The 14,471-nt window shown below is 41.7% G+C and overlaps 1 protein-coding gene and 1 pseudogene across 1 annotated transcript in view; both read right to left on the reverse strand.

Moving 5' to 3' along the window:
• Positions 1 to 14,471, reverse strand: part of LOC132218030 (growth-regulated protein homolog gamma-like) — a 110,918-nt gene that overhangs the window by 27,115 nt on the left and 69,332 nt on the right. The window lies entirely within an intron of this gene.
• LOC132218024 (SHC-transforming protein 1-like) lies at positions 8,141 to 11,022 on the reverse strand (annotated as a pseudogene).

Below are 14,471 nucleotides of genomic sequence, written 5' to 3' on the forward strand. Positions count from 1 at the left end.
CTGGCTCCCTACCCAAACCACTCATGAATCTGCTACATTAAAATTTGCATGTTAAACTTTAAGTCATCAAAGTTGTACACTGACTCTTTTTTGGTTTCTTCTGTTGTAGTCCCTAAGAGCAAAGTAAATGTGGCAGATTTTTTAATAGATGATTTATTCTTAGTGTAATAATGTCTTATTGTTATTTTTCTCTTGAGTCTTTTTTTTTTTTTTTTTTTTTTTTTTTTTTTTTTTTTTATAGAACGGCTCAGAGAAAGGGATTTTAAAGGGAGATTCTGAAATCCTTGGGAAATTCCGAAAGTGGTTAAGCTTTTATAGCCATGTCAACAAATGACATTGTCCAGGAATTAATGAGTCACGCATCGGGCAGGCTGACATCAGAATGGATTAACTGAAGGAAGCTGGCCTGTGACACAGCAACTCCTAGCTGCTGAGCCATAATAACCATGAAAGTCTTCCTCTTTCCTGTGGATTTTCCTTGAATGTTCACTCTCTGTGAGGTGCTTGGGATTCAAATTCAGTTCCCGTGGTTAAGGAGAAAAACAACAACACCAAAGATACTTAGAAAAGGGTATATTGGGCTATAGGAAGGCTCACAAGGCAGGAGAGGACAGACCTTGAGATCTTACTCTATATGATGAGATGAAAGTTGTAAGAATGAACTTCCAGGAAGTGCCCAAGCAGCAGTGCTCCCTGGATTGAATTTTAAAGGAAGTATAGGTTTTTTCCTGTAAAGAAACAGGAAAGGTATTCCAGACAGAGGGAATAGTATGAGCAAAGACTCAGAGGTACAAGAATCTGAGAGGCTGAAGCTGAGGGACAGCAGGAGAGAAAGAGCTGGAGGGGTCAGAAGGGGCCAAGCAGAGAAAAACTCTATCTGGGCAAAACTGTAAACTGTATTCTAAAGCTCATAGCACGGGGATAGACAGTGAAGATCGAAGCCAGGAGAATACATGGTCAGTTTTATATTTTAGAAAGTTCATTCAGCAGAAGTGAGTAAATGGTGGAGCGGGAGAGCTTGAGATTAGACCAGTGGTTCTCAACCTTCCTAATGCCGCGACCCTTTTACAGTTCCTCATGTTGTGGTGACCCCCAACCATGAAATTATTTTCGTTGCTACTTCATAACTGTAATTTTGCTACTGTTATGAATCGTAATGTAAATATCTGATATGCAGGATGTATTTTCATTGTTACAAATTGAACATAATTAAAGCATAGTGATTAATCACAAATACAATATGTAATTATATATGTGTTTTCCAATGGTCTTAGGCGACCCCTGTGAACGGGTCATTCGGCCCCCAAAGGGGTCGCAACCCACAGGTTGAGAACCGCTGGATTAGCCATTGAGGAGATTTCTGTGGTGATGTGGCTCAGGGAAAGGGGCTCAGTCTAGTGCAGTGGGGCTAGAAAGAGAGAATAAATTCACTAAGTAGTCTGTGAAAAGACTAGGCAAAGTTACATGTTGGAATACTTCACAGAAGCAAGTAGAAGGAGAAACAGAAATGCTGCCCAGACAATTATGAAGCAGAAGTACTGGCTGATGTTAAGAAATGTTAGAAACACAATAGAAGGTGAAATTGTAGCATACACACAACCCACAATATTAAAATGAAATATATTAAAGCCTTAACAGCCATAATCTCTGGATAGTGACATGACAAATCATTTTTCTTTTATTTTTTCTACTTTTCTATACTTAAAATGAGTCCTATTTGTAATGCAGAACTATGGCAAATATTAAGAAAAGAAGGATGGAGGAAGGAAGTGGGGAAAGGAGGAAAGAAGGATGGGAGGAAGAACAGAAACAGATTTCAAAGGTATTGAAAAGATATAATCAGTGGTGTATGGGAAGGAAAAATGGTTCCATAAAGAAAGAGAGAGTTATACCAACTGCATATTTCAAAGACCTAGAACAAACTCTACAAAAATTCATCTCGAATAAAAAAAATCCTGAATAGCCACAGCAATCCTTAGAAAGAATAACAAAATAGGAAGTATCACAATACCAGATATCAAGCTATATTACCAAGCCATGGTTCTCAAAACTATCTGGTACTGGCACAAGAACAGACATATAGACCAATGGAACAGAATAGAGGACCCAGAAATCAATGCAAGCCATTATGCTCAATTAATGTTTGACAAAGGAGGCAGGAGAATACAATGGCATCAAGACAGTCTCTTTAATAAATGGTGCTGGGTGCTCAAAGTCACTAATCATCCAAGAGATGCAAATCAAAACAACAATGAGGTACCATCTCATACTGGTCAGACTGGCTATCATCAAGAAATCAACAAACGACAAGTGCTGGAGAGGGTGTGGAGAAAAAGGAACACTTGTGCACTGCTGGTGGGAATGCAGACTGGTGCAGCCACTATGGAAGACAGTATGGAGTTTCCTTAAAAAACTGAAAATGGAACTCCCATTTGACCCTGTGATCCCACTTCTAGGAATATATCCCAAGAAACCAGAAACACCAATCAGAAAGGATATATGCACCCCTAGGTTCATAGCAGCACAATTCACCATAGCTAAGATCTGGAAACAGCCTAAGTGCCCATCAGTAGATGAATGGATTAGAAAACTGTGGTACATCTACACGATGGAATACTATGCTGCTCTAAAAAGGAAGGAACTCTTACCATTTGCAACGTCATGGATGGAACTGGGGAGCATTATGCTAAGTGAACTAAGCCAGTCAATGAAAGAAAAATACCACATGATCTCACTCATTCATGGATAATAGAAACCATTATAAACTTTTGAACAATAATAGATACAGAGGCAGAGCTGCCTCAAACGGATTGTCAAACTGCAGCGGGAAGGCCGGGGAGGGTTGGGGGGCAGGAGGTAGGGGGGTAAGAGATCAACTAAAGGACTTGTATGCATGCATATAAGCATAACCAATGGACATAAGACACTGGGGGATAGGGGAGGCTAGGGGACTGTCTAGGGCAGGGGGATAAAATGGACACATATGTAATACCCTTTGTAATACTTTAAGCAATAAAAAAAAAACCCTAAAAAAAAAATAAAAAAAAATAAATGGTGCTGGGAAATGTGGTCAGATACAAAAAAAAAAAAAAAAAAAATGAAACTAGATCACCAATTTACACCATACACAAAAAACCCCTCAAAATGGCTAAAGGACTTAAATGTAAGATGGGAAACAATAAGACTCTTAGAAGACTCCATAGGCAGACCTGGAATATCAGACATACGTCATAGCAATATCTTTACCAACTCAGCTCCTAGGGCAAGGGAAACTAAAGAGAAAATAAACAAATGGGACTACATCAAAATAAAAAGCTTCTGTACAACAAAAGAAACCATCAACAAAACAATAAGAAAGCCCATGGCAAGGGAGAACATATTTGCCAATGCTATTTCGGATAAGGGTTTAATCTCCAAAATTTACACAGAACTCATACAACTTAACAAAAGGAAGATAAACAATCCAAAAAAAAAAAATGGACAAAGGACCTAAATAGACATTTTTCTAAAGAGGACATGCAGAAGGCCAAGAGACATATGAAAACATGCTCAAAGTCACTAATCATCTGAGAGATGCAAATCAAAATGACAATGAGGTACCATCTCACACTTGTCAGAATGGCTATCATCAACAAATCAACAAATGACAAGTGCTAGCGAGGATGTGGAGAAAAAGGAACCCTTGTGAACTTCTGGTGGGAATGCAGACTGGTGCAGTCACTGTGGAAAACAGTATGGGTTTTCCTCAAAAAATTAAAAATGGAACTCCCATATGACCCAGTGATCCCACTTCTAAGAATATATCTCAAGAAACCAGAAACACCAATCAGGAAGGATATATGCACCCCTATGTTCATAGCAGCACAATTTACCATAGCTAAGATTTGGAAAGAGCCTATGTGCCCATCAGCAGATGAGTAGATTAAAAAACTGGTACATCTACACAATGGAATACTATGCTGCTACAAAAAAGAAGGAATTCTTACCATTTGCAACAGCATGGATGGACCTGGAGAGCATTATGCTAAGCGAAACAAGTCAGTCAGAGAAAGATAAATATTACATGATCTCACTCATATAATGATCAACATAAACTGATGAACAAAAATAGATTCAGCCTTGACTGGTTTGGCTCAGGGGATAGAGCGTCGGCCTGTGGACTGAAAGGTCCAGGTTCGATTCCGGTTAAGGGTATGTACCTTGGTTGTGGGCACATCCCCAGTGGGGGGGTGTGCAGGAGGCAGCCAATCCATGTTTCTCTCTCATCGATGTTTCTAGCTCTCTATCCCTCTCCCTTCCTCTCTGTAAAAAATCAATAAAATATATTAAAAAAATAGATTCAGAGACAAATGGCATGGGAGGGGAGGGTTAGAGATTAACCAAAAGACTTGTATGCATGCATATTAGCATAATCAATGGACACAGACACTGGGGTGGTGGGGGCTTGCCCTCAGGTGTGGGAGTGGCGGGGGGGGTCAATTGGGGAAAAAGGGGATATATGTAATACTTTAAACAATAAAATAAATAAATAATAAATAGATATGTAAATAAATAAACAAACAAACAAACAAATAAATAAACAAACAAACAAATAAATAAACAAACAAATAAATAAATAAGAGAGTTATGGTTCCTACAGAAGCCTCTTTAACTTAACTTGTTCTAGAAGTTTCCACAAAGCAGGCATTCTAGATAGACTATGGCACCCAGATCAGATGTGCAGTAAGTATGGGTAGTAAACATGAGATAGAAGCCGAGGTAGGCGAATAATTAAACTATGTTCTCTGGCTGTCCATTGGTTCAACTATAATTGCTGAGGTGGCTAGAAGGGGAATATGTGCTGTAGGAAAGCAGTGCCTTTGAGTCTGATTTCTGTGACAGAGGCTGCCGTGGTGAGGTTGGATCCATGGCTGGCTACCCAGCTCTGTGCAGTCCCTGTCCAGCCCTAGGCTGTGCTTCCCTGACTCAGACCGCTTGATATACTGATTGTTGATATGTGTTGAGAATTTGATTGGGTTGAACAGAACATGGTGGTAAATAAATACCCAGTCATTAACTATCTTTTTTTTCCTCCTGAGCCCTTGGAAAATAAACTATAATAATAATAGTGACCATAATGATAAAAAATGGGCAATACAATATTTGCCAATGGACCTGGAAGTAATATCAATAGCTTCTCTGAGTATTCAAATATTCAAATCTTTGAGTCATTTTTTTCCAAGAAGAGTCCAAAAGTGGCCTGAAATTCCATGCAGTAATTTCCCTTACTAGAGCTGTCTGCAGGAGCAGGCCCAGTGTTTGTGGAGGAGCACGTGGATGTAAATGCTCACCTAAGAGCACCACTTCTCTCCATGCCACCTTTGCCTTAAGACTCTATGCTCAAACCTAGTGCTCAGTTCATAAATCAACTTCCCTAAGGTGGTTGAATGATGTTGTCCTTGTGCTCCCATGGCCTCTGTACTTACCTGTATTCTGACACTCTATCCACTGCATTTTACTTGCCTGTCTATGCTCTAGATTTCAAGATCTATAAAGAAGAAATCATGTCTTATTCATAGCACCCACCACAATGCCGGCACATGCTGAAAAGTATTGACAAAATAATTAGGAACATGGATTTTATTAAATGACATTATTAAATTAATGAACAAATGATTTAAGTTAAAAAAAATTACAAAGTTAACAACATGAAGAACCAAATACTTAATATCATTTGCCTTGCTTCACTAGTGGGCTCTTTAATATAGATTTCACCCCTCCTTCCCCAAACACACACATATACACATACACACACTTCCATGAGCAGCTGTCTACTGCTGCATTGAGCTCTGGAAAAGAGAAAGGTGATAGATCAAAATAAAGTATTTATCAATTATAGCTACTGCACGGGCTCTTGGACAGTGCTCATTTTACCCAGATATGGAAACTATTCCTACAGAACAAAATGAAAAGCAGTGGGAACAGAGCAAGGGAGTTTCATTCAGCAATGTTTTTTTCCCTAAAGCATAAATTGATGCTTTAATGTTTTATTTGTTGAGGCACAAAATCCTTTTAACTATTATTTCTGCATATGGAACTAGGAATATAGTCTTATATGATGCAATGAGAAGTACACAACTTCACCTTGAGATATTGCTGCCCCAAATGAAGGAACATCAGACTTTGGAGAAATTCTGTGCCAGAATAAAGAAGACTAAAGACCCCTGACAACTAAATAAAATGTGTTATCCTAGATTTACATCCTGGAATTTCTCTTTCTCTCTCTCTCTCTCCCATCTACCATCTACCTATCTATCCAACTATCCATCTATGTAAGAAAATATCATTGGAACAAGTTTCATAAATTGAATAAAGTTTGTAGATTAAAAATAATATTGTGTCACCGTTATTTTTCTAGTCTTGATCATTGTAAATGTGGTTGTATAACAGAATTACCTTGTTCTTTGAAAATACTGGAAATCTGGGTGAAGAGTATTCTAGAATTCTTTTTACTCTTTTTACAGTTTTTAAATAAGTTTAAAGGTATTTAAAAATAAAAATATTATAAAATTAGGGCTATAAATTCATATGACAATTTGAGGGAGATATACTGTTATGGACTGCATTATTCTGTCCTCCCCAAATTCATATGTTAAAACCTAATTCCCAATGTGATGGCATTTGAAGATGGGGCCCTTGGGGGAAGATTAAGTCAGAAGGGTAGAGCTATCATGAATGGGATTAGTGCTCTTATAAAAGATCCCAGACAGCTCTCTCACCCCCTCTGCCATGTAAGGACACAGTGAGGAGGTCATCTGTAACCAGGGAGTGGGTCCTCACCAGTCACTGTATCTGCTGGCACCTTGGACTTGGACTTTCAGCCTCTGGGTCTGTGAGAAATAAGCCACCCAGTCTCTGATATTTTTGTCACAGCAGCCTGATCAAAACAAGACATGAACATTGAACACAATAGTAATTATACTAAATTAGGTTAAATTTTAAGCATGCTGGACATTTGCTAAGAGACCTACAGGTGTTTGTTTCTCTCAGGGTTAGTTTCAAAGTGCAGTGTAGCATATTGGATTTTGTGTAATTGCCAGTAATATAGTGTAAGGATGAGGGCCCGCAAACATGTAGTGTTGCAATAATATAAAAAGCCTCAAGTGCACTCTAGCCAACAAAAGTCCTCAGAGGCAGCTAAGCAGTCCAGTGCCTACAGGTAAGAAACTGGAAAGAAAGGATCCAAAGTAAACATGACTTGCAGGCTGACTATTGCACCATTGCTCTCTTGACAATTTTTTTGCTTTCTGTAGTACCCATGAAGGGAGGCCCATCCTTCCAACTGATAGATTTTTATTTTCTCTAATTATGATCCTCAGAAAGCAAGACTATCCAAAATGCTTTGTATTCAAACAAAAGAAATCTGTTTGAATTCATTTAATGTTGAAAAGGGTACACCCTGACTTTCATGGGCCCTAGACCTGCTTACTTTTGTGGGCTTCATCATAATATTTTTTTCTGTTTGAGACAAAATTTAGTATTTTTTTTGTGTCCAATATTATCTTTTTCTGTATGCAAAAATAACACATTCTTTCACTCTAAAGCTTTACATTTTTATTTTAAAAGAAATTAAAACATTTTCATGTGCTTCTAAAATTACTGTGCTTACTGTGCCTAATGCATAAGTCAATCCTGATTAGAATAAGATTTTTAATCATTTAGGCTCTATCTCTATCCCTCTGAGAAAAGTGTAATATTTTAATTGATGTAGACATTTGGTTGCTAAAAATCAAATCTTGTTCTATAACATGTATATTTATATCTGAATATTAGCTGAACTTTATAAATCTATCTATAACTATATATACTTATATCCATTTATATTATATTCCACTAGAAGCCATAGTTGAGAAATATTTTCTACTCATAGTTAGCCACATAACCTACATATTTTTAGTTAGCATTCTGTTGATGAAGGCACAGACAGCTATGATTTTCTGTCTGTTTTGAGGATCCTATAATGGACCCTAGACCCTCCTGACATCCTGCTCTATGACAAATAATATTGTTTTTAGCACACAGTTTCTGTACTTGCTTCTTTTCTTTTTATTAACATTCATTTTTTGATAAGATTTCTCTGAAATATTTATGTTTCTATTCATTATTTCTTCTTCTTCTTCTTCTTCTTTTTTTTTAGAAGAAATATGGACTTTAATGAAGATTCCTTCCCTTTGGTATGAGTGAGGCCGGTGAAAACAGCTAAACAACAAAAAGGAGGCGCGGGTCCAGACAGCCAGCTCTCCCTTGGGATGGGCTGGAGGCTTCTAAGTCACAGTAGCCTTCCCAGAGTCTCCCTAGGTCTTCAGTCACTGCAGGTGTCAAGGCTCCCCACCCCACCGACCCTGAAACAGGCCATTCAGCCGAACGTCCCGGCAGCCGGCAGCCTCGGTGAGAGCTCCCCACGGACTTCTGACCTGGGTCTCCTAGAAAAGGCAATGCTGTCGACCCCAAATGCCACACAGGCTGGGCTGAGGAAATGCCAGGAGTTGGAAAAGGGCTTTGAAAAGTCCAGGAGGTGATGTTTAAATGCCGTCGGTTACCAACCTTTTGTGCTCAAGAATAAGCCATAGTAAACAAATTAGGAAAGTAAGTCTACAGCCCTAAAATATATGCATAAAAAATAAATGCAGATCCAAATCTACAGATGGTATTTGGGGATTGTCTACTGCTTTTGAGTCTCAATGCCCATTCCTGCCTCCACAAAATCTACCTTGGAGAGCTAACAGTTCGGGAGCCCAAATTCAGTCACCACTCCACCACCCTAGCACAGGGAGGCAGCATGGAGGCTACGGAAGGGCTGCACTTTGGCTGTAGAATATAACATGCATGCAACATGGAAGGGGTGGGGTGAACAACATGTCTATACAAACCCCTGGGGACAAAGGCCCCGGCCAGGAGGCACTGAGCAAAGAAGGGGTCCATCTCCCCCCTGGCCGGGAGGGGAGCTCTGAGGCAATCTGTAAAGGGGGCATATGCTCAGGGGGAGGGAACAGCTGCCACTCCTGCTTCTGTTCCCCCAACCTAAACTGGAGGGATGCTGAGCAAGGAGAAGACAGGGTCCCGGAAGCCAGGGGATCAGCACCCCTATCCTTGGCCTCAGGGGCCCAAGAACTCTGCATAAAATATCTTCAGAACTAGGAGATGGTCAAAGGCACAAAGTTTAAACACTGGGAAGGGGGGGCTGTTGAGAGGGGCTGGAGTACCCTGAGCCCAGGGGTAGACCAGAGGTGTGATTTGTTGCTCGTTTCCTGGAAGGGTGACTGCCTGTCATCACAGGACATTTTCCATTACGAGGCACACGGCCCAGGCCTTGAGCACCCACCTTCCTGAGGAAGTGGATATCAGGTTGGCACAGGAAAGGCCTTGGGAAGGGGCCACTCTAGGTTAATATTTTGGTGAGGTTTGGGGAGAAGTAGGATTCTACCCCAGGCTCCTGACTCAAACCCTCTCCCTGAGCTGGATGCTAAACCCAGTGTCCACACTACCCCCAGCTCCTACACAAGGCCAAGCTCACAGAACACTCCAAAGTGAGGTCCTGAAGTCAGGGGATAGTGGACGGGTTGAAGGGAGTTTTCCGGCAAGCACCTGGGACGATCACAATTTCCGTTCCACTGGTTGCTGTAGACAGTTCGCTGCCCGCAGAGATGATGGGCAAGTGATTGTCCATGTGGTAACTGATGAGGTGACTGACGCTCTCAAAGCGGTGATCCTTTGTGCGAACCACACCCTCAGGGTCCCCCAGCAGCAGGTGCTTGGGCTGCCCGCTCTGCAGGCCAGTGAGCACGTACTGGTCAGGCGTGGTCGTGCTTTCCCGCACCAGGAAGTCCCGGTTGAGCTGCAGCAGGGCCTCAGCCTCCCGCCGGTTCAGCTTTCCGTGGAACCACGGCTCCCCTCAGAGCTGCTCAGCCATGGCCACTGACTGGGGAGGTGAAGGCACCCGAAGGGCATCTTCAAAAGGCTTCATGTCAAAGAGGTCTCGGGGCGCACTGCCATTGACAACAAGATTGGGAGGCCCGGCCCCGCCCCCTGCTTGCCGGGCCTTGTCCAGGTTCTGGATGTTGACATAGGAGGGGTCATCAAAGAGCTCTCTGCCTGCTGGGCAGGGTGGCAGAGGTGGCATCTGCTTGTGGACTTCTGGGTCTCCCCCTGCAGGCTGCCCCACAGGCAGCGTAGCTCCCAGGTGGCTGGGGTTGTGGGCACTGGGCAGAGTGGGTCGAGCAGGCCCCTGGGGGGCTCCTTCCCGAAGCCTCATGTCCACCACCACCCCAAGAGGGGGTTCCTTCCCCGGGAAGTCATTATAGTATTGATGATCAGGTGGCTCTTCCTCCTCCTCATCCCAAGCTGAGCCATCAAAGCCAGCCATCCCGTCATGGGGGGTGACCAGCTCTGAGGTATTGTTTGAATCGTAACTGAAGGCCTGGCCAGTGGTGCTGATGACGTCCTGAGCAAGCCCCTCGGGACACTCCAGGATGTGGCAGGCTCTCTGATTCACCGGGTCTTTGGCAACATAGGCGACATACTCAGCTGTGTCCGGGTCCCCGCCGGACACAAATGAGATAGATTGCACGTGATGGTTGGCGATGATCTGTTTGCAGTCTGCGGCCATGAGGTTGAGGCTGCTGGTGGAGACGGTGAGAGTGATTGGCATTCCAGCAAATTTCAGGTTACTCCTCCCCAGAATGGAACTGAGTGGGCGGCTAGAGGGCTTTCTCCTTCTCGAAGCCCCCTTAGTGCCTGGCACAGCCTCACACACCAGGCTGATGGCCTCCCTGGTGACCTGAGTCCGGGTGTTGAAGTCCAGGGCACGCATGGATTGCAGGACCTCCACACAGCCCATGTACAGGGCCTCATGGAGTCTCCGCACCGCACCGCAGGATGATTTGGTTCTGGATCACGCCAGTACCTCTTTAGGTCGCTGCTCCAACTTTCTCCCCTGGAAGGCCTCCCTGGAGAAACTTTATTGCACTCACTTCCGGCCTTGCTAACCCCTGACCCTCTACCCCACCGTCCCCCATTATTTCTGATTGTAAATTTTTTTGAGGTCATAGCTCACCTCCTGTAAAGAGCCTTGTGGTGTCACAGAAGTTTCTGCAAAATTAAATAGATGAAAAAGTGCCATTTGGAGGAATGATATTAATTATAAAATTACAAATATTAGTCTTTGCCTGGCCGGCGTGACTCAGTGGTTGAGTGTTGACCTATGAACCAGGAGATCACAGTTTGATTCCTGGCCAGAGCACATGCCTGTGTTGCAGGCTCTATCCCCAGTAGGGGGCATGCAGGAGGAATCAGTGATTCTCTCTCATCATTGATGTTTCTATTCCTCTCTCCCTCTCTCTTCCTCTCTCTCAAATCAATAAAAAAAATTACAAATATTAGTCTTCATATGGAATGTTATTCCAATAATCAGTGAGAATCATCCTATATAATAAAGAACTAATATGCAAATTGACTATCACACCCTTACAAGATGGTTGCCTCCGACCAGGCCATCAGGGGGGTTAGTGAGGGATGACCAAACAACTGAACAAGCAGGCTGCATGGGGCGATTAGGCTGGCAGGCAGGTGAGTGATTAGGAGCCAGTGGTCCAGGATTGTGAGAGGGATGTCCCAGATTGGAGAGGGTGCAGGCTAGGCTAAGGGGGAATACCCACCCCCCCGTACGAATTTCATGCACCGAGCCTCTAGTTTTAAAATAAAAGACATTGATCAGACAAAAATCATGTCTTTTATTTGCAATAACTGTTTCTTAAAATTGAGACATTGTGCCCTGACCATTGTGCTAAGTGGTCAGAACATGGGTCCTGTGCACCTAAGAGTTTCAGGTCAATTCTTGGTCAAGGGCATATACTTGAGTTGCAGGTCTGGTCCACAGCCCTGGTTGGGGCTCCTGCAAGAGGCAACCAATTGATGTGTCTCTCTCACATGGATGCTTCTCTCTCTCTCTCTTTCTCTTCCGTTGTCCCCCCCTTCTACTCTCCCTAAAAATCAATGGAAATAATGTCCTCAGGTGAGGATTAACACAAACAAACAAACAAATAAATTATAAACTAATTAAGATATTGTCCATGGTTCTCAAGTCATCTTCTTAGAGTTTAAAGAGGATCTGGAAGAATTGTGCCTTTCGGTGAACTAGTCCTTTCCCTACTGTTTCACTGCTCCCATTGTGCCAAGTGTTCATGCAGTGCTTTAATGCCAGGGCAGGAGGACATAGTCTACTTCTTTCCATCCCAAATTTATCAAAGAATCAAAAGTGATTTTTTAATAGACCACACTGTAAATACTGAGAAATCATGTGTGTGCTTTTTAAAGTGCTTACTTAGTTGGCTTCTGCAAATGTAGACTATTAAGTGCTGGGTGTTCAGTAGTGAACAAAATTGCGAAAAAATAAATTAAAAAAAATAATCCCTGCCTTTATGAAACTTAACATGCTACAGATATCTCTTTAGTTTTAGCTATTGTGTCCTCTAACTTCCGAATTCCATAGCAATGGTTTAATTTATTTTATATAATTAAATTCCAAAACAGCCTGGGGAGCTGGCTCATCTTCATTCTGCAGAGGTAATCAGAGAAGCAAGAGAAGGTTTCTGAAATAAGAACTAAATTTGAATTGGGAATGAGAGTGATTGAAGCAACTCTAGGTGTATGTTGGCTAACCCTAGCAACCTGACCCAGGTGATCTGGAATTCCTTTCACTGTGACAGCTTAGTTCAATGGCCTTTGGCCCTATAAGTGAGGTGCCCAGGGCTTCCAAGAAATTGTGAAAAAACAAGCGGGGATCATTTCAGTTCACTACTGAATTCAACAGACAATGGTTTCAATGACAAAGGCATATCTAAACCAGATAAATAAATCATTTCTTTTTTTTTTTCTTAGTGTGAAGCTCATTCATGAAGAGACCTCTGCTCGGACTTAGAGTAAAAATGGTACAGAAGCCTGTACAGATAGTTTGGAGGAGGTTTTTTGTTTTTTAAATCCTTACGCAAGGATATATTTTTATTGATTTATTTTTATTGATTTTTTTTTTTTTTTTTAGAAAGAGGGAGAGATTGGTTACCTCCCCAACATACCCTGACCTGGGATCAAACTACAACCTTTTGCTGTAGGAATGATGCACCAACCAACTGAGCCACCTGGCCAGGGAGGAGGCAAATTGAATTTTAGCAATTAAAAATCTTAATTTATCTGCCTGGCTGTTGTGGCTCAACAGTTCAGCTTCGACCCAGGAACGAAGAGGTCATGAGTTCTACTCCTGATCAGGGTACATACCTGGGTTGTGGGCTCGATCCCCAGTAGGGGGCGTGCAGGAGGCAGCTGATGGATGTTGTTTCTCATGGATGTTTCTATCTCTCTATCCCTCTCCCTTCTCCTCTCTCTCTAAAAATCAATAAAAACATATTTTTAAAAATCTTCATTTAGCATGAAACTAACAATAAAAACTCAGAAAAGTCAGCTTAATTATGTGATAGAATTGCACTAACCTTTTTTTTTTTTTCAGCTATTGAAAAGGCTTCCTTCATGCATTTGCCTCTTCAATGGTAGAAAAAAGAGCAGCAATAGCAATTTTGCTTTTTTAATAACTGAAGATATGGGTTAAAACAGTAAACCCAAAAGAGTATTACTTTCTCAAAGAAAAGCGCAGCAAAAGTTCCTTTATTCTGTCTTAACTTATTGTTTGTTATTAATTGCTTTTGGGGATCTTAAAGCCTCTGGGATTAGGGTCCCAAGGAAAACACTGGTCTTCTCAGAGGCTCCCAGTACGCTGGTCCCAGAGATCAAGATGAAGCTGCAAGTCTAGCTGGTTTATCCTGAAAGTCAGACCACATCATTGGTGCCACATCCTGTTTGGTAACTATCCTTTCATTAGGAAAAATCAGCCATTAATGTCAACTCAGATTTAAGAGGAGGGGAACTAAATTCTACTTTTCAATGGCAGGAGTAGTAAAAAATTCTCAGCCATCTTTAAGTTGCCAAAATAGGACTGAAAACCATTGTAATAGCCTAATCTCCCCATGTTATAGATGGAGATGCTTTGATAGAACATCAATTTTGAGTAAGTGCAATTAACTCTAAAACTTCAAACATGATGTTCAGAACTCTGGCAAACTTTAAGTCAAAAACTTTGTTGGAGACCAGCCACATTGCTTTTGGTCTCTCTCTAATAAAATATACCATTAGTTGTCTGCTTGAAACTTCTTAGGAGGAAGCCTTTTAATTCCTATCTATTTTCCTTAAGAGCTAAAAAAAAAGAAAATCCAAAATTTTCAAGTTAAATGGTAAATATTCACACATCCCATGAAAAAGGGGTGGGGGTGTGATCTTTGCAAATACTCTGTATTATGTGTTTTGTGTCACCTATCATCATCACGATTTCATATTGTAAGCCTGCTGAGGGTATTACTGAGAAAGGAGAGCAGCACTTCAAAACATCT

The sequence above is a fragment of the Myotis daubentonii genome, chromosome 1, assembly GCF_963259705.1.
Source record: "Myotis daubentonii chromosome 1, mMyoDau2.1, whole genome shotgun sequence".
Classification (NCBI taxonomy): domain Eukaryota; kingdom Metazoa; phylum Chordata; class Mammalia; order Chiroptera; family Vespertilionidae; genus Myotis; species Myotis daubentonii.